Here is a 24,031-nt window from a genome sequence, read left to right as displayed (position 1 = left end):
TTGTTGTTCCTATCTCTGCTCCCTTCCTCTCTGAAATCAATAAAAATATATTTATTTAAAAAAAAAAAGCACTGGCTATACATAAGAACATTAAGTACATGCCTATCCATTCCAGAGAATGAAATCTGAATAACAAAGTAACATATTACCATTATAAAACATGAGTAAGAGATTTTTTTCTTATACTAATATAGCATTCACATAACTTAAAGAAACTTTAAATTTCATTTATTAATAATTTTTAAATTATTATTAAAATGGTTAACTCAGGAACCTGGGTTTTTATAAAATGGAAACCACAACTAATCTTTTTCTAACCTAATAACCTGTTGACCCACTGACCTACTTTCTAATTTAGGTTAAACCTGGTATCACAGATATTTCTGGGACTGATAGATCTATTAGCATTAATTAAAAGCAGTGCTAAATTTAATTGACTAATATAATACAAAACCTAGTCAACAATCCTTAACTGTATTTACCACCATTTATAAAAATTCTAATTTGCTTCTGCAGATTATTAACTGTTTGTAGTATAGCTAAAAATATAATTATTTCTGAGAACAATTTTAACTTGTGAATACCTAAATACTTTTAAAATTAATTGTTTAATATAGGAGTAAAGATGAAATTAAACAGTAATTCTCAATTCAATACTAAATGGGAACATTAGCCTACCTCTACAATGGATGTAAAATATTAGCATGGTGAAAATCATTCTTGACTCCATAGTAATTTTTAAGACCAACTTAAATTAAAAATTGACAGAACAAGAAACACAACCCATACCAAAGTCTCATGGAACTAAGATTCATGAAGAAAGCTCTGGCTCAAGACAAACACATCAAATGATACCAGAACTGTAGCCTGTCAAATGTCTAGATGCAAGGTAAAATTTTGAAGCCTCATTTAATAAACAAAAACTGAAAAATTAATACAGTTCTCTTAGTGGCATATAAGACTATTACAATGACTCAACTAATGTATTTCTTCAAATAATGCCTGAGCTCCCTATTCATGTAACAGACTGATCTGGTCCACCAAAACACATGAACATCTCATTCCTTTTTCAGAGATGAGACTGAGGCGTGAGCCTGTCCCCAGCCTCAAATGAGCCCTACAGAAGGTTCAGGGAGAGCCGAAGCCTGAGAGTCAGAGTGAACTTCACAGTGAACCAGGTACCATTACCCTGAATCTACACCACCACAGAACTACATCCTGAACCAGGCCTCTATGCTAATATCAGCAGGAAGAAAGGACGGAATCTGTGATAGGCAGAATAATGGCCCCACTAAAAGGACCAGGCCGAAATCCCTGAAACCTGGGAACATGTTACTTTATATGGCAAAACAGGATTTGCAGATGTGATTAAGGTTAAAGATCTTGAGGAGATTATCCTGGATTGTCTGGGTCAGCGGTCGCCAGTCGGTGGTCCGCAGACCACTCCGAAAGGTTGGCGACTGCTGGTCTAGGTGGTCCAATGTAATCACATGAGTCTTTAAAAGTAGAGGGCCTTTCCTGAGAGATATATGAGACAGACGGAGGGTCGGAAAGATGCAATGTTGCTGGTTTTGAAAGTGAAAGACGGTGATCACAAGCCAAGGAACCTGGAAAGCCGCATATAAGCATAAGCGATGGATGGTGAGGGTGAGGGCAGGATTAAGGGGATGAGGGGACATTGGGGGGATAAGGTCACATTTGTAATATCTTATTCAATAAAGGAAAAAAAAAAAAGAAAACACAAGGAAACAGACTCTCCCCTGAAGCCTCCAATAAGAAATGCAGCCCTTCTGACACCTTGATTTTATCCCAGTGAGACCCATGCATAACTTGATCTGTAGGACGGTAAGCTAATAAATCTGTACTGTTTGTGATAACTGGTATGGCAGCGACAGAAATTTAATACAGGTCCAAAGTCTCTGGCAAACCTTGGTTAAATCTGCCTTTCCCAAATCCTCACTCTCAATATTTACAACAATCTGCCTAGAAAACCATCAAGACCAATCCCATTATGCCCTACTTTCCTTTTATATCAGTCACCAGGAGGGCCTCAAGACTCCCAGGTTATTCTGCATCACCTGGACTCTTGTCCTTATATACTCTGTATATTCCTATATACTCTGTTTATCCCTAAATTGGCCCATTTCCCCTTCCTTTCTAGATTTCCAAAATCCTTTAACAGTGTCCTCTGGAACTCACAGTATGTCATTAGCAAAATATACTATTCCTTCAATAGTACTGCTGCACACTCTCTTCACCTTTCTTGCACAAATGGAAATCTCACTCTCCTCTAGTTCTGCTCAAGCTCCATCCTTTCAAATGATGGCTTTTTTTCTCTCTGCTATGTCCCATATGACTAGGCCCTGGTGGTGAGATAGACTTCCTTATTCCTCATTATCATTTCTAAGTTATTCTTTCTCCCTTCCCTAAAATTTCCAGCTTTGACTCTTATAAGTCTCCAGACTTATCAGCTATATCATCCTCTCCTTATTGTAACTGCTCATAAATCCCAGAACAAGCCCTCTTATTCCCCAAAGGCTGTTACTCTCTCCAAAACCTCTTTTGTCACTGTTTTTGGATTTTAATATCTACATAAATGATCCTCCCAATATCTTGACCAGTCAGTTCCTTGTCCTCCTCTCCTCCAGCAATCCTGTGCTCCATCCTATCTCCTATTCATTCCCCTGGAGTTACTCTAGAACTCACCATTACCAATAATCACAAACACCTCTCCATCAGTTTCAAGCACCTTACCTCATACAAGCTAATAATATAACATGTAATCAGCTTGATTCAAAACCACAAAAATAAACAAGACTTTTTTAAAATTGGCAATATAGCTCTAGTTTATTTATGTTTATGTCTTTTTTTTTTTTTAAGTGTTTTAAAAATATATATATTTTTTTATTGATTTCAGAGAAGGGAAGGGAGAGGGAGGGAGAGAAACATCAACAACGAGAATCACTGATAGGCTGCCCCCTGCAAGTCCCCTACTGGAGATCAAACCAGGAACCCTGGCATGTGCTGGTTGTAAATTGAACTGTGACCTATTGATTTATAGGTTGATGCTCAACCACTGAGCCACACTAGCTGGGCATGTCTTTTTTTTTTTTTTTTTTTCTTTAACCTATCCTAGCCTTCTAATCTTTGCTGGGCCCTCACAGTTTCTCATCCCATAAAAGGCACAAAGGAGCAAGGTAAGTTGATCTGAGATGATCAGGGAAAAATATCAGATAGTAACAGTCTCTGTTGGTCAAGTTACTCATCACACTTAGAGATGCTTAATTGTTTTTCTAAATGCTACTCTTCCTTTTTGCTATAGAGTGTTTATAATGCAGATAAGCCATTCCATGGCAAAATGCAATGGCTGCTTACAATTCTAATATAGCTGAAGTCGTGCTCACATAAACTTTTTATAATTTCAACTATAGCATTTACTAATATAGACACAAATAATACAAACATTGAAGAACATATGCAGGGGAATCAAGGCTTTTGGAGATCACTTGTTTTGCCATATTACAAGGCACCAATTTTCCTTTCAAGCTTCATCTCTCATTGTACCCTCATTGTACACATACTACCTATTTTCTAGCCACACTAAATTTGTACTTATCACCCTTCCCATGAAGTAGAAAATAAAGGTCCCTAGTAAACAAAGAGGTCTGCCCATTAGTGCCCAACATATTATCAACATAAATGACTTCTTAATATAATATACTACAGGACCAGTGCACAAAATTCGTGCACTTGGGGGAGGGGGTCCCTCAGCCCAGCCTGCGACCTCTCATAGTCCAGGAGCCCTCGGGGCATGTCTGACAGCCTAGGCCCACTACCCGCAGTAGGCAGTCAGACATCCTTAGCGCTGGCATGGAGGCAGGAGAGGCTCCCATGACTGCTGCTGTACTCGCCAGCCATGAGCCCGGCTTCTGGCTGAGTGGCACTCCCCCTGTAGGAGCAGACTGACCACCACGGGGCAGCTTCTGCATTGAGCATCTGCTCCCTAGTGGTCAGTGCACATTATAGCGACCGGTCATTCTGCCGTTCAGTCAATTTGCATATTGGCCTTTTATTATATAGGATTAGAATTGATCTCAGGAAATCACATTGTCATTCACATCAGGATTCAATTAATCAATATGTAAAATTCATATTGTTAGTGGAAAACTAAACAGAGATACTGTGTATTAGTTCCCTATGGCTGGTATAACAAATTACTATCAACTTAATGGAAAGAACACAAATTTATTATTTCCCAGTTCCAAAGGTCAGAGTCCAACACTGGTCTCACTGGGCTAAACTCAAGGTGTTTGTAGAGCTGCATTCCTTTCTGGAAACTTTAGCAAAATATCTTGTTTCCTTGCCTTTTCAAGCTTCTAGAGGTGCCCCTCCTCATCTTCAAAGCCAGCAGCAGGCCACACCCTTCTCTGGCTGTAATCTCTTCTGTCTCCCACATACCTCATAAAGACCCTGTGATTACATTGGGCCCACCCAGAGAATCAAAATAATTTTCCCATTTTAAGGTCAGCTGATTAGCAACCTTAATTCCTCTTTTCCATGTAACATAACATAGTTACAGGTTCTGGAAATTAGGACATAGACATCTTTGAAGGGCCATTATCTGCCTACCATATACCATGACCCAATTTTCCCTTTGGTGAAGACAAAATAAAGTATCTTGTGGGGAAGATCAAAGAATAATTTGACCTATCAATAGATAAAAGAATATGCCAGTAAGCTTGTAACTTCTGAACTATTTTTTCCTTTCATGTTTCTTCAATGGAATTGAAAAACAACGTGGATAATAATTCCAGAAACATGAGTTCAACTGCAACTGAAGTCTAAATTTATTGCTATATGGCAGCAACAAGCTCTATGGATGTTTTACTGAATGGCAAAACATTTGTTTAATTTAATGTCCAAATGACTATTACAGCATACTTCCCTTTGGACCACTACTTAATGCGCTAGAGAATATACAAAAATGGCATAATTTATAAGTGTCAAACAGATATCCAAACAAGATTAATTAAATCACAGTCTATTTTAAAAAGTCAAGTGTTTGTAAATTTCTGAGATGGATCTCCAGAAAAAAGAAGGGGGAGGTAGAATGAATATGAAATATTCATATTCTCAGAATTTCATTAGTACTATAAATCTCCAGGGACCTGTTAAGAAATTTGATAATTAAGCAGTATTATGAAAATACTAGGCTTAGGATAGCTTATTAGATATCTAGTAGTTTATAACTAATATGTATTAATATAATGATAATTTTTGACATTTTATATAACTTTGTCAATCAGACCACCAGATCCATATAAAGTACCATTAAAACATATCAATTTTTAAGTATTCCTCTAAGTTCTGCAGTATAATCCCTTCATAAAATGACAGTTGGTCTGACCTATTTAACTTGGGTAAACTGCCAGGTTGCTTTTGTGCAGCCAAATAGGCCAAACAAGTTCCCGACCAACTGAAAACTAGTTCAATTAAGTTCAGATGCATCTTGAACCACAGATTATTCAGAAAACAACCGTACAGCATTTCCTCTTCACCAAAGTTATCAGTTTATCTACATTTATATTTAAGATAAATTTTATTTCCTTTAAAATTCTGCAATATATGACAAATATCTATGCTACCCACTTCTACTTATCTCTCTATCCCTATTTTCAAAGCTTTCAAATATTTGTGGGTATGTTTATCCCTTAATTGACTATTATTTTTAACCCACTGACTAATGTGCTTGATCCTTATCTGAAATGAAAAAGTCTAGAAAAAGGACAGGCCAAGACCCTATCTGGATCGGTGGAGTAACAAGAGAAATGGGCTCAAATGGCACAGACCCCTCTTCTTTGCAGCATGCAAGTATGCAGTAGTAATTATGAATCAAAGAGGATGTGTAGATGGAACAAAAATTCACAGCCAGAAGGCCTATGGCTAGGTTTCACAGGGTACAGCTGAGACTTTTATCAAGTATTATAGAACAGAGGTATAACCTTGATACAGAAGACACAGGATTTGAAATTTCTACTGATTTATCTTCAAGCCTGCTACCGAGCCCATGCAGTTAATATGTATTTCATATACAATTGTATTTTTCAGTTCTGAACTTTCCATTTGATTCTTTTTTCTAGTTTTCAGAGATCTTTACATTCATGTCAAAAGTGTTTACTTTTATCTCATTGAACATGGATATAATAGTTGCTTTAACGTATTTTTCTGATGCCTGGGCAGCATGGTTCAATGGTTAAATGTCAACCTAAGAACCAGGAGGTCAAGGTACGATTCCTGGTCAGAGCACATACCTGGAGTGGGGGCTTGATCCCAGTGTGAGGCATGCAGGAGGTAGTTAATCAATGATTCTCTCTCAGCATTGATGCTTCTCTCTCTCCCTCTCCCTTCCTCTCTAAAAATCAATAAAAACATTTTTTAAAATAAAAGTATTTTTCTGATAATTCCATCATCAGGATCATCTCAGAGTTGGCATCTGTTCATTGTCTTTTCCCATAAAAAATGGTCAAATTTCCCTTTTTGTTTTATGTCAAATAATTTGAGATTATATCCTAGACATTCTGAAAATCAGGTTATAAAATTCTAAATTCTATTAACATCTTCTGAAGAATTTGATGATTTTTTTTTTTTTAAGTTTAGACTGGAAGTACTATATTGCCTTCTGTGAGTGGTAGTTCCAATGTGAGTTCAATTTTCAAAGTCTTTAGTATGTTATTTGGGCTTATCCTTTGTGAGCATCACTCAGAGGCAAATCTGAGATTTGAACAGTAGTTTATGTTACTAGTATAGTTCAATTCTCTTAGTCTTTGCTTTAAGTCGGTTCTGTGCATGTGTAGTTCATGTGTGAGGTGGAACTTCTGTGGATTCATACTCACCATGAGGGAATATCCTCTCATATCAGCTCTCTTTTCTCTGAGGTTCCCCCAGCATGCTCTTGTTTCCAGGGGCCTCTTTCCCAATTCCTCTGGCCAGAGAAATTATTTTCTCTCAGAGTTTTAAATAGTTGTGCCACCATGGCAATGCAACATTGCTTACAGGTGGAGATGGTCTCAGGGTAGACTTGAGAGAGCAAAAGAAAAGATCCCTTTCCTTGTCCTGTCTAGAAATAGGGTTTTTTCTTGGAGTTTTTGATAATTGCTATACTAATTTGTGTAGTTCTACAATTTAGCCCATTTGGTCAAAGCTGGGACATAGATCAAAAAGGTACACTCACCATTATACAGACTATTCTTCAAGTTATGACTTCCTTTCTCAATTTGCCCACTATTAACTTTCAGAGTCTTTACATGGTTTTTGTATTCTATTGACAGTTTATTGCGTTGACACTGGTTAATAAAATTATATAGATTTCAAGTGTACAATTCTATATCATCTGTATATTGCATTGTGTATTTGCCACCCAAAGTCAAATTTCCTTCTGTTACCATGTATTTGACCCCCTTTACTACCTACCCCCAACCCCACTTCTCTCGTAACTCCTGACAGTTTTTAGTTCCAATCAGTCACAGAGAAAGGCTTACTCCATTTTGGCTATTAATTGAATTATGTCCATTTCCCAACAGACTTTTACCTAAAGGCTTTAGTAGTCTTTGATCATTATCTAGATTCATAATTTTACTACAGGGTGCGCTGTGGTGAGTTTCTAATCCAATCATTCTCCCAGCATTTCTTATTAGCTGTGATTCTTTTATAATGGTAAACCTTTCTTCCTAACTATTTAGTTACCTTGAAATATAATTTGTGCAGTAAAAGAATAAATGGTTGATTCCTTCATTTACCAATAGTTTTCAGAGTAATGAACTGGTTACCTAGGAAGGTTTTTTTAAAAAAGTATTATTATGAACTTTTGGATTATTATATAAATGTATATTTCAATCTACTGTAGTCATTACATTTTTAAAAACCTATTTTTGCCCTAGCCGGTTGGCTCAGAGGATAGAGCATTGGCCTATCCTTGGACTGAAGGGTCCCGAGTTCAATTCTAGTCAAGGGCACACACCTCAGTTGCAGGCTCGATTCCCAGCCCTGGTCGGGGCACCATGTGGGAGGCAACCAACCAATATGTCTCTCTCACATTGATGTTTTTCTCTGTCTCTCCCCCTCTCTTCCATTCTCTCTAAAAATCAATGGAATCAATGGAAAAATAACCTCGGGTGAGGATTAACAAAAAGAAAAACAAACAAAAAGAAAACCAACCATACATGTTTTTATTGAAAATTTCAAACATATAAAAAAATAAAGAGTAATAAAATTATTAATCTATATACCCATCACCCATTTTCAACAATTATCAAACCATGGACAATATTATTTCATTTATTCTGCACCTTCCCCATTCCTTACTATCTCCCCTTGCATTATTAAAAGCAAATCCCAAAAACTATATCCTTTCATCTGTATAAACTCCAGTATGATCTACAAATTATAAGGACTTCTAAAAAACATAACCAGTTATCACTATCATACCTTTAAAAACTAACAAAAGATGTATAAGAAGTCTACACACAAAATAACAAAACATTTCTGAGAGAAAACGTTAAAGGCCTAAATATATCAAGTTATATACCATGATTAATGTATTAAAAGTCTCAATACTGAAAGATGTCAATACACCCAAATTGATCTACAGATTCAATATTAAGCTAGTTAATAATAATAATAAATAACAAATAATAATATTAAACAAGTTTAATATTAACCAGGGTTTGGTTGTTTATTGGGAAACTGATAGGCTAAGTATAAAATTTTTACTGAAATTTAAAGTACCAAAAAGAACTAATGCAGTTATGAAGAACAAAGCAGAAAGATTTAAAGCTACACTAATTAAAAGAGTATTGTACTAGCACAAGAACAAACAGACCAATGGAACAGAGAAGAGTCCAAAAAGTGACCCACAAATTATTAGAGTCACCTGATTTACAATAAAGGGACTATTGTATTACATTAGGGAAAGGATAGTCTTTTTGATAAATAATGCTTGACCAAATGGATTTCCATCTGGAAAATAAAATGAACCATGAATCCTACCACATACCATGCATAAACCTAAATATAAAAGTTAAAACAATTAAGTTTATAGAAGAAAACATACGAATATTTTCTTGGTTTGGGGATAGGTAAAGATTTCATAAAAAACACCATAAAAGAATACTTTGTTAAAATGGACTTTTTTAAAATAAGAAATTATATTAATCAAGACATGCTATTCTATTAAGAGTGAAGAAAGAAGAATTTTAATACTTAATCCAACAAAAAAACCTTATTCTATAAACAGATAAAGAACTCCTAAAAAGACAGACACAATAGAAAAACGGGCAAATGACATTAACAGGTATTTCTCAAGCAGATATCCAAATGGTCAACAAGTATATAAACATCTACTAAGCCTTTGAAGGTATCAGGGAGTTATGAATTAAAACTACAAAATTTTTACTACATATATAGAAGAGCTAATATTAAAAACACTAGTAATTTCAAGTATTGGTGAGGATATAGATCAATAAGAACTCTTGTATACTGCTGGTGGCAATGTAAATTGACTCAACCCCTTTAGAAAACTGGGAGAATCTACTAAAGCTAAGTAGGGAAATACCCTAACCCAGCAATTTCACTCTTGGATATTTAGCCAACAGAAATGCACATATATGTACACCAAAAGACACATAAGAATATTTACAACACCATTGTTCATAATAGCCCAAAACTGAAAATTATCTAAATGTCCATCAACAGTAGAATAAAGAAATAAACTGTGGTGTATACATACAAATGATGCTATTACAAAGCAATGAAAAAAGAAAAATTGTTGCTATATGAATCAACATAGATGACTGCATAAACAAGATTATCAAATAAAAACAGATACTAAGTGCAAAAATAGACAATACTAATGAATAAATACTAATGAACTCAGAATAAGTTACCTGTCGGAGAGCGTGACGTAAGGAGGCATGAAGAAGGCTCCTAGATTAATAAAAATGTTCTATATCTTGATCTTGGTATTGGTTAAAGAATGACTTCATAAAATTTCATCAAAATGATACTCAGAATTTATGCACTTCATAATATGCATGTTTTCATTCAAAGTTGTTTAAAGTTGGCATTATTATCAGTCCCTTCATTTTTAATTTTTAATTTTTTGGTTATTTTGCTTGTCGGTAAAATGAAGTTTCTAATAGAAATAGGTTCTACTTCAGTCTGCCTTTTAGTTGGGTTACAAAAAGTCACATTTACTTCCTTTTTCAATATAATTACTGAAGAATTGTCTTGATGTGGATCCTTTCGATATTATGAGAGCAATAAAAAGTCTAGCCTGAAGTTAAAACTATCCCATATTCACAAACCAGAAAATTCTAAGATAGTATTTTTTCTTAAAGTAAATACAATTGATGAATTTTTCTGTATTAAGGTCCAGTACACTAGTTCCTATAGTTTGTATTTGGCAAAAAAGGTAAGAAAATCGAGCTTCTGAGGTTTAGCATCTAAGTTTTAGCTTGAATTGAAAAGAGTAAGTCAAGGCAAGGTGTCATCATAAGGTTGTTGTGGAAATAAACTATTAAATGTGAAGTTCTTAGAACATGATGCATAGCACAAAATAAATGCTAAAAAGTAACTGCATTTATTAATACCATTTTGAGAAACACTATAATATATCCTTATTCTTGAATTTCCTTCAAAATATAAAAAATTAAATTTAATAAATAAAACCAGATACACTTTTAAGAACAATGTATTTATGGAATTAAGGGAAGACTTAATAGCTTTTTAATGAAACGAGCTGAAGTGAAGAAAAGTACAGAATAGATGAAAATTAAATAGACTATACCTAAAATTTTTTGAAGTTCTAAATTACACCAATTGGCATTTAACTATGATCTTATGATTAAAATAACTGATGAGATAATCTGCAAGAATACTGTTACTATAAAGATATTATCTTTGTATAGCAGCTTTTACATTTGCAAAGTTCTATTTCATTTTATCTACACCATTACTCTAAAATAACTAAATCTGTTTAATGTTATTTATGTTATAAACTTATTAAATCTAGTGAAGTGACATAAAACAGAGCACCTGCACTGATGACAAAATGGCTAATCACAAAACACCCAACAAAAAACATTGCTCAATAACAGCACCACCATGTAAACAGAGTATGTGTGAAAATACTTTAAAAAATAAACACAAGGAATATAAGTGTACTCTTAAAAGCTTTGTGAGCTTGTGGGGGGTTTTTTTGTGGTTGTTTTAATCCTCACCAAGGGATTGTTTTTATTGATTTTAGAGAGAGAAACATGTCTGTGAGAGAAACATTGATTGATTGCCTCCATATGCACCCCAACGGGGGATGGAACCTGAAACCTAGGTATGTGCCCCCGACTGGGAATTGAACCCCAAACCTTTAGTTGTACAATGCGATGCTCCAATCAACTGAACCACCCGGCCAGGGTGGAATATAAGTGTATTTTTGGATATGTTTTTTTTTAATTGTTTTTTGTTTTGTTTTGTTTTTTAGAAAGAGAAGGGAGAGAGAGATAGAAACATTGATGAAAGAGGAAACATCATCGATTGCTGCCTCCTGCACACTCCCTGAGGATCTAGCCTGCAACCTGAGCATATGCCCTGACAAGGAACTGAACCATGAACTCTTGGTTCCTGGGTCGATGCTCAATCACTGAGTCACACCGGCCAGCCTACAAGTGTATTTTTAATGGAAGTAAATAATTTAAAAGCAATAGTATTTGGACATAATTTCCAGGGGTTTCTTTGGTAACTGCTAAAGACAGCTCTTTAAGCTTTTTACTTGTAAATAATTTCAAATTCCAGAAAGGTAATAAAAATAGTTCAAAGAACTCCTATATATACTTTATCCCGATTCACCAATTTTTAACATTTTCATCATTTTCTTTATCATATATAAGCATATCTTTTGATCCGCTTGAGAGTAAGTTATATATAGCATGCCCTTTTACGTCTAAGTACTTCGATGTGTACCTCCTACAAATAAAGACATTCTCTTAAATAACCATAGCATAGTTACTTCAGGAAACCTAAAAATTGTAAAATATTTTTAAATTGTAAAATATTTTAATTAATGCCTACTCTCCAATTTTTTAATTGATCAAATAAAGTCCTTTAGGGTTTTCTTCCTCCTCCAGTAGAGGATCCAGTCCAGAGTCATATACTACACATTTAGCTGTCATATCTCCCTGAACTCCTTTAATTTAGAACAGTTGTCTTCAGCTAAATACCTTTTAAATTATCTTATCTTCACAAGATATTCTGCAAGGCAAGATTTTAAAAGTTGAGTAATCTTGAGCAAAATATATAGGAAAGCTTCATTAAAAAAAAAGAGGTTCAGCCCTGGGTTGGTGGGTCAGTTGGTTGGAGCATCACCCCATATACCAAAAGGTTGTAGTTAGGGCACAGGGTTCAAGCCCTGGTTGGAACACGTATGGGAGGCAACCAATTAATGTTTCTCACTCGCATCAATGTTTCTCTTTCTCTTTCCCCCTTCCTCTCTTTCTAAAATCAATAAACATATCCTCGGGTGAGGTTCAGTGGAAGAGTAGAAAAAAGTTTCAGAAGATTTAGATGAGAATATATGTCTTCCTATCTAAGAGTGTTTTTAGTAGGTATATATTTTAAAACTTTACAATGAGGAGACTTCTAGTTTTCTTTGAGATTGGTATTTCTTGGATTAGTAGTTCATCTGGTCTCTTAAGATTTCAAAAAAAATAACAATATATAATCAACTTAGACAAATCTGGGCAATGATTTGATGACTATCTATAAAGAATGAATCCAGAGGAAATCACTGTTTTCAACAAAATTCTCTCCTATAGTTAACAAAATCACCCAATCCCAATAAACAAACCTTTAAAAAACAAACTAGAATCATTGTGATCGCATATAGATAGTTATTGGACTACAACCGATTTTGTTCTTTCACTCAACAAACACTGATTGTGTGCCAACCATGTACCAAGCCTGTGACAGCTACAGGGGGATCTAGTGGTTAAAAAAATAGGCATAATACCTATCCTTAGGAAACTTATAATTTAGTAAGTCTTAACAATTATTATTTTCCCCTATTTTGAAAATGAAGCAACTAGGATTCAGAGTGGTAAATGTTTCCAAAGTCACAAAACTATTAAGTGCTCTAGAGGGACAAGAAAGATAATACTAAAATCACAGTCTCTTGTCTCCTAATATAAAACTTAACCAGTCTCTGTCATTACAGAAGAGCTCCTTAAGATTATCCTCGAAGGCTATTCATAGACTCAAAAGGGACAATGTACCTCCATCCCCAACAGTGACTGAGTCACCAAGTTTCCAAATATATTAGTACTTTCACTTAAAAATAACAGGAAATCTCCATATATTAGGAAAAAGAAACTGTATAAAAGGTATAAATAATCTTTTAAAAACCTAAGATATTATGGTAACATTAAATCCTGGTAAAAAAACTGAGAGTCCTATAATAATATTCTCTCTCTCTCTCTCTCTCATTTTAGAAGAAAAGTAACAGAAAAATAGATTTCTCTTTATTTTCTATTTTAAAACACCAACACAAGCCAATGTAATTAGAATATATTACACTTTCCAGGATAAAGGTACAAATAATATAAATAAGTCATTGAAAATTGGTACTGATTCTCACCTCCCTCTAATATCCTCCCACTCATCTCTTAAAACTTAGCATCCAATCTAAAAAAATACTTCTCCAACCACGTAGAGCAGAAGTCAGCTACTTATTCTGCAAAGGGTCACGTAGTAAATATTTTTGGCTTCCTGGGCCTAAGGTTTCTGATTCAACTACTTAACTCTGCCACTATAACTTGAAAACAGCCATACACAATATATATATATTAAAAAATAATAGTAGCTGTTCCAATAAAAGCTTTATTCACAGATGCTGACATCTGACTTTCATATAATTTCCATGTTCAAAGTAGTATTCTTCTTTTAAGATTTTTCTCAATATTTAAAAATGTAAACACTATTCTTAGTTCACGGGCCACACGAAAACAGGCAGCAGGCTGGATTGGTCGTGTGTGCACATCCTTGATGGAAAGACTTGCTTGTAAGCTGAAACTGCAATAGGTAACTGGTCCTTTTTTACCTTAATCAACTGATTCTTTATATCTAAACCTAAAATCCAACAGGAAATAATTCTTATTCTACTTTTTAGTCATTTGTGAATTATCTTTCTTTATCTCAGAAAAATAAACAAAAAGTTATAAATCTTACCTTTAAGCAGTAAATTTGAAAAATTCCAGGAACTGCTAAAAATACTTTACATGTAGAATGAATAACTTTTTACTCCTAAGAATGAAAATTCTAAGGTAATTAAAAGCTATCAAAGAAAGTAACAAATCATGCCCTAAATATTTTTATAATACTTTGTCCTATGCTCCTTGCCAGATTTCAAACCTCATTATACCCAGTAATTATGAAAAGAAAGAGAGAAAGAAAGAAAAAAAAGATGGCATACCTCTTAGCTCAAAATGAAGGTTGAAGGTATCTAGTGTAACTCACCAAGTCCTAAAGAGTCATCTAAGAGGAATGCAGAATTTTCCAAAGGCATCTTACACTGTGACAGAATCAGCTTCTAAGTTTCGGCAGCTTTACAGGAAAAAAATAAATAAATAAATAAATCTTCTGTAAAACAAAGGCAGCTGTGGAAATAATGCTAACCAAATTCTAAGTATACTCCAGTACTTTTTCCCCATCCATGTATACAATATGAATTAGGGTCTCATATGTGCCAGGAATTGGAGATGTAGCTATGAACATGTCAGATCCTATCACACTCAGGGAGTTCAGTCTCCAGGGCAATGCTAAATGGGATAAAAGGCTTTAAGAATCATGATGGTGTGAAGAGAAAGCATGGCAGATATGCAAACCAGTCTGGTGGAAAATGTTAAAGAAGGCTTCCTTATGGAGGAGCATTTAATGCAAGCATGAGTAGGATCTGGCCAAATAAAGTAAGGGGGAGAGGAGAGAAAGAACATATTTCAGCCAAAGGAACAGCATGTTCAAAGGGCCAGAGGAATATGGCGTTAGTGTGGAAGAAAAAGAAGTCCAGTATGGCTGCTCAGAGTAAGAAAAGGGATGAGAGAAGGCATCTCTGAGATGATATGGGCAAGGGAGGAAAGTAAGAGGTGAAGCGGTCATACAGGGCTGAAAAGCAGAGCCTATTTTAAACCCTTACCACTTGACAAAATATTTGCCATTCTGAAGCTCATCCCAGCCCCATAGCCTCAAGGCTTTGAGAAGGAAGCTGAGGTAAAGTCCTTGTGGAGGGTCCTTTCAGGGCCTGAGGAAAGACTGCCCTGAGACAACAAAGCCAGCCTCCCTATGCATGGATGTATTGATCAACTGACCATCAGGGGCCCTCCAGCAGAATGATGGGGAAAAATCAGTCTCAGTATCATTTCCAATGACTAATTAATAGTTACCAAGCACTTCACTATGTGTGAAGCCCTGTTCTAAGTGCTTTATACGTATTAACTAATTCAATCTTCATAACATTACTATGAGGTAAGTACTATTACCTGGTATTTCCAGTATGATTTTATGAAACAGTCTAAACATTACCATTAATTTTTATTAATCAAAATAAAAATTATCAGAAATGTTAACACCTCTAACAACCACAATATAAAAGCATTTTAATTTGCTATTAGAAAAATACTATTATAACTATCAATTAATAAAAATAAAAGACTTTACAACTTATTAGTTTGGTTATTTCTTTTTTAACTACAGCTTCTATTAAGAAGAGAGATGGAGAAAGTCTGTTCCTTGCTCCTTCAATAACTCACTATGATAGTTTCTACACACCCAATGGTGAGGGAAACACCAAATTCCTGCCCTAGTGGAGTTTTAGTCGTTGAAATATAATGAAGATTGATACCCTGTGGCAATTATATATTTACAACATATCCTGTTTTTTTAATGAATGAAGAACAAAACAAAAAAAAACATACAGATAAAATCTGATGCATAACAACAACAAAAATCAAAACCTGAAGGGAGTGGACTGGGAATAAATTAAAAAATCACCTGTTGCCGAAACTGGTTTGGCTCAGTGGATAGAGCGTCGGCCTGCGGACTCAAGGGTCCCGGGTTCGATTCCGGTCAGGGGCGTGTGCCTGGGTTGTGGGCACGTCCCCAGTGGGGGGTGTGCAGGAGGCAGCTGATCGATGTTTCTCTCTCATCGATGTTTCTGACTCTCTGTCTCTCTCCCTTCCTCTCTGTGAAAAATCGGTAAAATATATTTTTAAAAAAAAATCACCTGTTAAAGGTGAACAAAGAGGAAGAATAAAAAACTGCTCCAGTGAGGAACATACTAAGGAAAAATGGAAAAGAATCCTTGCTCAAAGAACACAGAGAAATTGCAGTAATCAATGCACTATAATGAAGGTCCTTAAAGGAATTAAACAGTTATGAAAATAAAAAGCAGATGAATTTTCCACAGCAGAAGATTCAAGACTATAATGTAATGATGAAAGATTAAACCTTAATCCAGCAGTCTTTACATGGGGCCAGATGGTTTTAAGGGGATCAATTTTCAGATCTTTGATTTCCATAGTTACCAACCAGTTACTAGAATTAATATCAAGGTCAGAGCATCACGCTGGTCTCTCCTTTTCTACACTTTATTTTATAATTATCTTCCCGTTCACAAGATAAAAATATAACGCTCACACATCTAAAAATCTCACTATAATGCACTTCCCTGAGATGCAGAAACATCCAAAAGACCAAAGAAATCATTTGAAATGATTTGTGGAAGGAGGGTAACCTTTAATGGAATCGCCAAGGTGGTCCTGTCTTTCCTTGTCCCATACATTTTTGTTAAAGGCAATTCCTGATATTAAAAATGACATATTTTGTCCCCAATACAAATTTTTGATTAAGAAACTGACCTGAGAGAATATCTAATAAAAACAGTGATGATAAATATTGAAGACAGCTACAACTTAGTTCACCCAATTAAAAAGCTTATGGCCAGACATCTTACATGAGTTACCTAGAGTTATTTAGAATTCAAGATCTGAGAAGCATCTTGAATTAGAACTAAAGATCTGCACTTTACCCATTATCAGAGAAATGAGAAAGAAGTTAGTACATTATACCAATCACTTTCCATGATTTCAAAGAGTTGAAAAGAGGCCTATCCTCAAGCAAAAGTAATATACACCAAAGTTAATCGTTTTACATTCTCTTGAACATTTATTGAGAAACATTTTTATTAACTTTTGCCAAAAGAATACTGGACACAGTAAATCCATGTGTTTTTTTGCCTGGACAATTATTACTCTGCTCAGTTTTTCATTCCTACATGGACGGATCTATCTATCTACCTATCTATCTATCTATCTATCTATCTATCATCTATCTATCTATCTATCTATCTATCTATATCTATAAAAGCCTAATTTGCAAATTGTCCCTGCAGGAGTTCGAACGGGAGACCAATCGCTCACTATGATGTGCGCTGACCACCAGGGGACAGTGCAGCACAAAGGAAGGCCCCGGCTGGCAGCCAGAAGGAAGGCCCTGGCAGTCAGCAGGAAGGCCCGAATCGTCCCTGATTGCCAGCCAGGCCTAGGGATCCTACCTGTGCACGAATTTTGTGCACCAGGACTCTAGTTAGATATAATTTGGAAGGAATATACTGTAATTTCTATTGTAAATGATATACTTAAAAAATTATGAATAAATCTTTTGTAAACCTCACACTTACTAATGGCCAAACATCTCTGTTTATTTTTAATTTCCATTGGAACCAGTCTCAAACATGTGTAATACTCATTCATGGATACATAAATTCTATGGAAAAAGCAGTCCCTTCTGAAAAGGTATATTTATGTTTAGTAACTGTTTATAATAAAACAAACCAATATTTATGATGTACTCATAGTAATTATAATTTAGAAGAAAATGTTTTAACATTTAGACCATTATGTTCACAGTTAATGAAAACTTTAAATTTCTATTTATATTCATATTTTTGATATCCAGAAGCATTTTTTCAAGTGCTGAAAGAAAAGAACTGACAACCCAGAATCCTATATCCAGATAAAATATCCTTCAGGACAGAGGGAAATGAAAACATTCACAGATGAAGGAAAACTAAGAACTTGCCACCAGTAGACCTACCCCCAAAGAATGATTCATGGAAGTTCTTCAAACATAAAGGAAATGATAAAAGAAGGAATACTGGAAAATCAGAAAGGAAGAATGGAAAGAATAAGAACATGGATAAATACAATAGACCTTCCTTCTCCTCTTAAGTCTTCTATATTATCCTTGAGGTTAAAGCAAAAAGTATAACACTGTGTAATATGGTTCTCATTGTATGAAGAGAAAATATAAAAAGCAATTATACTAGAAATGGGAGGGGGAGCAAAGTGGACTTGACCAGTAGACTGTGATAAGCTATCCTATATAATAAAAGGGCAATATGCAAATTGACCCTAACAGCAGAACGACCAGAACAACTGCTCAACCAGTTACTATGAGGCACACTGACCACCTCTCAGTACCTTTCCCTGGCCCGCAGGCTCCCATTGCCCAATGGCAAACGGGGAACCGGGGGTGGGTGGCGGGGGACGCGGGCGGCACCAGGCCAAGGCCCCCGCCCCGCCGGTCACCCCACACACAGAGGGAAACTTGTGGCAGGGGTGGGCTGGCAAGCAGGCGGGAACGGCCCACCTCTCAGTCCCTCCCCCTGGCCGGCAGGCTCCGATTAGCTGATGGCGAGTGGGGAACTGGGGGTGGGGGGTGCGGGCGGCGCCAGGCCAAGGCCTCCGCCCCACCAGTCTCCCCACACACAGAGGGAGACCGCGGTGGGGGCAGGGCCGGCGAGCAGGCAGGAACAACCAACCTCTTGGTCCTTCCCCCCAGCTGGCAAGCTCCAATTGCCCGATGGCAAACGGGGAACTGGGGTGGGTGGTGGCAGGGGGCGGGGCCAGCTGCAGTCAGCTGGGGAAGATGGCCCTGACCATAGGCCTGTCCTAGGGACTGTACCTGCGCACAATTTTCATGTGCCGGGCCTCTAGTGTATACATAATATAATGCCTAGAGTAAACACAAAATAGCTATTCAGAGAAATAGGAGTCAAAGCATCCTATATAATAAAACCCTAATATGCAAATCGACCGAACAGCGGAACAGCTGGTCACTATGATGCGCACTGACCACCAGGAGGCAGATGCTCAATGCAGGAGCTGCCCCCTGGTGGTCAGTGCGCTCCCACAGAGAGAGCGCCGCTCACCCAGAAGCCAGGCTCATGGCTGGCAAGCAGAGCAGTAGTGGCAGGCGCCTCTCCTGCCTCCACAGCAGCGCTCAGGAGCAGCAAGCAGGCAGGCAGTAAGGAGCGAAGGGTCCAGGAATGCAAGAGGGATCCCCCCCGCCCCGCCGCTCCAGTGCACAAATTTTGTGCACCAGGCCTCTAGTTGTAAATAAATTGAGATCGAATTCTAAAAAACGTTCAACTAACCCACAGGCTTCTTTTTCCTCTCCTACTACTACTGAAAAGGGATTTAAAGTACAGGCTATTATATTCCTAGGCAGGACAGGTGTTGCTCAAGTTTGAATACTCTGATGAGTCACATACTCTAGGAGTAGAATTTTCAAAACACACTATTAGCTTTGACATTACTCTCATACATTGCTGATGGGAGTAGAAATTGGTACAATTTTATGAAGAACAATATATCAACATCCTAACAAAATTATAAATGTTCTTACCCTTTGGTCCAGCAATATAATGAGTTATAACCAACATTCTAAAAATGAACAGGATAGGAAAAAAACTCATTCAGGACACCTAGTAATGATAAGGATATTTCCAAAAACTATCGTTTCAGGTTTGTGTTGATGAATGTGCATATACATGTACTGGGTGACAACATAAATATATTTTTGACTATAGGTTGTGGTCTATGAAGTTTGGAAGCCATTGTTTCAGCTCATAAAGAAAGTCTGGGACAAAGGACAGCTGACACGTTGGGAAAGGAGGGTTCAATTCTAAGACGTGAAGAAGTGAAAGGAAAGCAGGCATATAAAGAAACAAAGCAAACACAAGGTAGTATGCTATCAAAGTACACAGAGCCATGAGGAAACATGGCCTATCTGGGGGTGAATGCAAGGGAGAAGAGGACGGGAGAGAATTCATGAGAGAAGCATAGAAGTATAAAAAAGGAATAAATCTACAAAAAATGAAAAGAATGGAGAAGGAAGTTATGAAGAAGTGAAATGTCAGTACATTATGAAGAACAGAAGGCAGATCTAAGTGTGTTAACAGGCTCAACAGAACTAAGGAAAGCACACCCCAAAATTCACACATAAAGGGATACAGTGGAGTTCTGATTCAATGGTCCTGAGACTCTAGGCTCAGAGTTAGGAGATAAAGAGGCTGAAAACAGGTGATATAGAAAAAAAATACACCTGTCCCTTCTCTGGCTAAGGGCCCACCCTTACCATAGGCCCCAAGCTGTAACACTTTTCTATAGAAAGCTAACATACTGCTAAGAAAGAAACTGGATATTCTGGCATGGCTGTTAGAATCCATATAGCTTATGTCGACACGACAATCAGAAAGCTCCTGAGATTAACAACAGGTTCTGTGCTCTTATGCTCTAAACCTAAACTTGCCAGAAGACAAGATGCTTCATCTATGCCCAAAGAATTACCAGTCTTTCCAATCAGAGATGGCAATTAGAAAACAAACCCACCTATACAACAAGAAAGGAAACACAAAGCAGCTACCTAGAATAATCAAGATAATCCATTAGCAACAAACATGAATCAGCCCTAGCCCCTTTGGCTCAGTGGTTGGGGCATCGGCCCATGGATTCAAGGGTTGAGGGTTCAATTCCAGTCCGGTGCATGTGCCTCGATTGTGGGCTTGATTCCCAGCCTGTCGGAACTCCTGCGGGAGGCAACCAATTGATGCATCTCTCTCACATCGATGTTTCTCTCTCTCTGTCTCTCCCCCTCCATTCCACTCTCTTTAAAAATCAATGGAAAAAATATCTTAGGTGAGGATTAACAAAAGAATAGTAATAAAGTAAATATGAACCGAAAACTATGATCCTCAAACATTTAAGAAAAAAAAGTAGCCAGAAAAAGACCATTAAGGAGATCAACCAACCCCAGAAGAATCATATATTATTCAGGGTACAGAAAAAAAAAATATCCTCAGGAACTCCTGAAGAAACTGCATTCGATTATAAAAAGAAAAAAAAGGATGTATATTTATTTAATGAACAATATAGATTTCACAGCACTAAGAACTGTTGTAAATGCTTTACAAATGTAAAGTCAGACTATATAATGTTTATATATGTAGCAAATGATTTTGAAAAACTTAAGAACTCTAAGCAAGGATAAGCAATCTTACCTTGATACCAAATACTTTATTTTTTGAGTTCCATTAGCATAATGACTTTGGACCCATAGAGAAGAAAAAAATAACCGTAACTCAATAATTAACAGCAGTTTATTGTGTTCACCTTTTAAAAGAAACCTAGTTATAATTCTGAATGTCTTAACTTTCATTACAGAAAAGAATGTAAATGTTATCAACCTAGTCAAATACAAAAGAAAAGGTAAGAATGGAAGTGAAAAAGTGATAAGATGGAGAAATAAATAAGGGTCCTATCCTTATTTGATATAGCAGGGATTTAAAATACAATCTTGAAGAAGTTTAAATATTTTATTTAGATTTGCACAGGTACTAATAAAAGAACTAAATTTAAGTTTTCAACTTTGGGATGAAGAAAGAAGACAGGGAAGCACAATTTCTTCAACAAATGGTATTGGGAAAACTGGGTTTTGACATGTAAAAGAATAAAGTTGGACCTTTATCATACACAATATACAAAAATTAATTCAAAATGGGTTAAAGACATAAAATTATAAAACTCCTTGGGGAAAAAAAATAGAAAAGTTCCAGGACATTGGATTTTGCAATAATGTCTTGGATATGACACCAAAAGTGGAGGCAACAAAAGCAAAAATGGAACTACAAACTAAAAGGCTTCTGCACATGAAAGGAAATAATCAACCAAGTGAAAAGGCAACCAACAAAATGGATAAACTATTTGCTAAGTAGTATCTGATAAAAGGCTAATATTCAGAATATATAAGGAACTTCTACAACTCAACAACTAAAAGTCAAAATAACCCAATTTAAAAATGGGCAAAGGAAGTAGACATTTCTCCAAAGAAGATATATAAATGGCCAACAGGTATATAAAAAGGCACACATCTCTAATCATAAATGCAAATCAAAATTACAATGAGATTATCACTTCAAAACCATTAGAATGAACACTGTGAAAAAGAAGAGAAAATAATAAGAGTTAGTGAGGATATGGAAAATTTGGAACCACTGCTCACTGTTGGTGGGAATGTAAAATGATGCAGCCATTATGGACAACAGGACAGAGATTCTTCATAATATTAAAAATAGGGCCCGACCAGCGTGGCTCAGCTGTTGAGCGTCAACCTATGAACCAGGAGATCACGGTTCAATTCCCGGTTGGGGCATATGCCTGGGTTGCGGGTTCTGTCCCCAGTGTGGAGTGTGCAGGAGGCAGACAATCAATGATTCTCTCTCATCATTGATGTTTCTATCTCTCTCTCCCTCTCCCTTCCTCTCTGAAATCAATAAAAATATATTTAAAATATATATATTAAAAATAGGATTACCACATGGTCCAGTAAACACATTTCTGGATATATATTCAAATTAATTTAAAGCAAAATCTCAGAGATATTTGCACACTCATGTGTGTTGCAGCATTATTCAGAAGAGCCAAGATGAAAACTACCAAATGTCCACTGACAGATGAATGGATAAAGAAAATGTAGGCTATATAAATAATCAAATATTATACCACCTTAAAAAAAAGGAAATCCTGTCACATGCTATGAAATGGATGAACCTCAAGGATATTATGCTAAGCAAAATAAGCTTAAGGAAAAATGCTGCATGATTTCATTTACATAAGGTATCTAAAGTGATCATTATCATAAAAACAAAATCATAGAAAGCAGAAAGGTAAATGCAAAAGGATAGGGATAGGAGAGAGAGAATTTGTGTTTAATGAGTAAAAAGTTTTACTTTTGCAAGATGAAAAAGTTCTAAAGATCTGTTGTACAACAATGTGAATATACTTAACACTACTGAACAGTACACTTAAAAATGATTGAGATGGTATTTAATGTTATGTTTTTCTAACAATTTTAAAAAATAAAAGCAGAAATGATATTTATAATTAAGTGGTTAAATATAAAAAATGCAAACATGATTAAAAGTGTTTGCTTCCTGCTATTGCTCAGATAGTTATGGAGCACTTCCATCATCACAGAAAGTTCTATTAGACAATAATGGTATAGAGAAATCCTAGTGTAATAAAACTAGAAAAATTACAAAAAGAGTAAAACAAAAAGCCTACCTACCTTGTAAATTATTGTGTTTGTTCTCTACTTCTGTTTTCTATTTTTCATTCCACTTGGTATTTCTTTGCTAATACACTGTGTTTATTGAATGCAAAGCATATTTTTTCTGGTTTCCTTCCATTTCCTAAAATATGCTTTATTCTGAGACATTTGTCTTTTGCATGTTACATTTCTTTCCATTTCCTTTGGCAGAAGTTTTACTTAGGGCTGTGCAAATTTTTGGTTTTGAATTATGTCAATTTTACATCACTTTTTAAATGGAAACTTACATTAGTTTCCTAGTGGTGCCAAAACAAAGGAACACAAACTGCGTGGCTTAAAACACAAATACATACTCTCCCACAGTTGAGGTATGAGCTTTCATACCCAATTTATTGAGATGTTATCATGAAAGGATAACTCTGTCAAATGCTTTGTCTGCATCTATCCAATAATTGATAATGTAATTTTTATCTTTCATTCTATTAATGTAGTGTATTAATTTGACTCATGCATCCCAGGGATAAAGCCTACTTGATCACACGCA

The 24,031-nt window shown here is 35.9% G+C and overlaps 1 protein-coding gene across 6 annotated transcripts in view; it reads right to left on the bottom strand.

The window, feature by feature from the left end:
• CLOCK (clock circadian regulator) overlaps nt 1-24,031 on the bottom strand; it is a 139,163-nt gene that overhangs the window by 83,406 nt on the left and 31,726 nt on the right. For 5 of the 6 annotated variants that reach the window (XM_023758260.1, XM_023758261.1, XM_023758262.1 and 2 more), the window contains exon 3: nt 14,516-14,646. The gene's annotated coding sequence lies outside the window, so the exon portion shown is untranslated. The remainder of the gene's footprint in view (nt 1-14,515; nt 14,647-24,031) is intronic. The other variant, XM_023758258.1, reaches the window with a different exon arrangement.

Source organism: Myotis lucifugus, unplaced genomic scaffold (assembly GCF_000147115.1).
Source record: "Myotis lucifugus unplaced genomic scaffold, Myoluc2.0 scaffold_127, whole genome shotgun sequence".
Lineage (NCBI taxonomy): Eukaryota > Metazoa > Chordata > Mammalia > Chiroptera > Vespertilionidae > Myotis > Myotis lucifugus.
The sequence above is the reverse complement of the archived record's forward strand: the minus strand, read 5'-3'. Positions and strand labels throughout refer to the sequence as shown.